Consider the following 2,829-nt stretch of genomic DNA (forward strand, 5'->3'; position numbering starts at 1 on the left):
TGTTGATAATAGTGAAATTGGAAATAACCTAAATGTTCATAAATACAGAGCTAGACCTATTTGTGCCATTACACTCCAAGAGCTGATGTTGAATGAAAAAATCACAAAACAAGTAAATATGGAATATAACACCTTTTATCTAAAATAAAATATTTCCTACAGTGATATATATAAATGTGCACAGAAAGGACTGGAAGGGTAAACATTACATTGCTAACAGGATGGAGATCAGGAGTAGTGGTGGAAAGGGACTTTAGCTTTATCTGTGATGTTTCAGATTTTACAAGAAGAATATATGCCTGCTTCAGTAATTAAAATTTGATTTTAAAGAAAACCCTCACTTTCCATTGGTTTCCTTCTTTTGTCCTAACTTCTCTATACAGGCAATTTATTTGAATCATCCTTTCATAACCAGCCTCTTCATCTCTATTCATCCCTTAATCGAGAATAATCGGACACTGCCCTTGCTTTGTTTTCTTGTTTTGCTTTGTTTTGTTTTTTGGGTTTTTTAATTGCCCTTGCTTTGTTCAAGTGTGTTTTTTTAACCAGGGCCACTGCTGATATTCATTAGCAAATTTATTAGCTGCTTTTCAGCCACTTTATGCTCCCTCTGTAATATTCAACAGTAATAACCATTTTTGCGGCGCTCCTCACTCAGCTTCCAGTCACCCCTTTCTCTTGTGTTTCCTTCCTCCTCTTTCGTGTTGCCTCTGCCTCTGCCATTCAGTGCTGCCCGCATGGTTGGTCTTGCAGAAATACTGTAAAATGCATTTCAAGTAATTAATGTATTAAAACTTAATACAATGCATAGGATATCCTCTGAGGCTTAAACTTGTGTGGTGAACACACAATGTAATGTTAATGAGACACAAAAGTACACTGGATTTGGAATTAAAATAACCGGTTTGAAACCTGGTTTTTACTACATTAGACCCATGTGGCTTTTAGCAAGTCTCTTAACCTCTCTTAGCTTCAGTTTCTTAATTTTTAAAATGAAAATGATACCTACTCTATGGGGCTGTCTTGAGGGTTGAATGATCTCTCTGCCACTAAGTAAACAAAGTTTCTATTTACAAAATAATTTGAACCACCTTTCTGCGTAGAAGGCATTTTACTTCTCACAACTTTATATCTTATTGCCTTTAATATTACTACTTCTAGCACTCTCACTCATGCAACCCTCTCCTTTTATGATGATGATGTCGGCAATTACTGTAATGATGCCTCAAATTCCAAAGCATTTCACGGCTTACAAAAGCAGTCGGCATAGTTTTCGTTTCTCCTCCCAACTATCCTGTGAAACAGTTAAAATGAGAATGTTACTTTAATATTGGGAGCCTGAGACTTTAAAAAGATCTCTAAGGTTCTATGACTTGCCCCAAGATAGTCAGCTTAGACTCTTTAAAGTCTTGTGTTTTATCATCTTTCTCCTAATCTATAACCATTTCGGTAGGGTTTGTGTCCTCTCATTCTGGATTTTCTTACTGTTGCCAACTCCACCTTGGGATTAATATATTCCCTCCTTAGCCTTCATCAAAATGTACCAAATTCATATTTCATTCCATTGGATACTCTGTTAAGATATCCCTCAAGCAAGTCTGGGGGTTTGAAACCCATAATTACATACTAATAGAGGGTAACTTCCAAAATTATTTATGCGTGCTTTAATGGTAGTATTTGCAAATGCAGCAATATTCCCATTTCTGGATGGAAGAACTCTGAGGTATGATAAAATAATGAGATTTTTTTTTTTCTCCTTCACCTGATGATCTAAGTGAACATTACTTTCCAAGTAGTCACTTTGGTAAAAACAAGGCTTGTTCTAAGTTATACCATGTTTTTGAGATTTACTTATGCACCCTAATCACACTTCTAAAATATCATCATGGTAGCAAATCTTCATTCTTTAAGGGAAGACCAGATTTTTGGAGATGACCCAAAGTTATCAGAGCTAGGTGTGATAAATGATAAAAAATAACTGAAGAGGGGCGCCTGGGTGGCTCAGTTGGTTAGGTGACTGCCTTCGGCTCAGGTCATGATCCTGGAGTCCCGGGATCGAGTCCCGCATCGGGCTCCCTGCTCGGCAGGGAGTCTGCTTCTCCCTCTGACCCTCCTCCCTCTCATGCTCTCTGTCTCTCATTCTCTCTCTCTCAAATAAATAAATAAAATCTTTAAAAAAAAATAACTGAACAGGGCCATGTCATTTGTGATTTAAAATAAATGATGTCAAAATAAATAAAACCAATATTCTTGTGTGGCTTAAAAGCTGATGCTGAAAATAATTTCCTAAAAACAATGGCAAAACTATAAGTATGTAAGTGTATAATGTTCCCGTGTAACTATAATACACACTCTACAGGGAACGTGTTCATTTGATTTTATAGTCTAAAGTGTTTGCTTTCTGAAAAATATCCTAGGGTCTTATTTTTCACACATTTCATATCTCCTCAAAAATATTTTGTAGGCAACTGCCTACTTCCGTAGGAGGGCTATCTCTTTAGGAAGGGTTCATTCTTGAGTATCCTTTACTAAAAACAAATCTTTAGACAACTCCAAGTCATTTTCGTGCTATAAAGATTATATCCAAAACTGCAAATAATCCATAAATCACATTTGCTTTGGGATATAGTGTAAGAATTACATTTTTTATGGGTGGCCTCTAGCAACATTCCCCCAGCAGCAGATTGCTAAAAGCTAAAGTTGATGTTAATTTGTATTAAGTACCAGTAATAGGGAAAACTTCACATTTTCTGAGTAGTTAGTGATTGTGTTGTTAGTGATAGAAGCCTGAGTTTAAAACACTCTCCCTTGGGGCGCCTGGGTGGCTCA

Source organism: Mirounga leonina, unplaced genomic scaffold, assembly GCF_011800145.1.
Source record: "Mirounga leonina isolate KUSES-001 unplaced genomic scaffold, KU_Mleo_1.0 Mir_127, whole genome shotgun sequence".
Taxonomy (NCBI): domain Eukaryota; kingdom Metazoa; phylum Chordata; class Mammalia; order Carnivora; family Phocidae; genus Mirounga; species Mirounga leonina.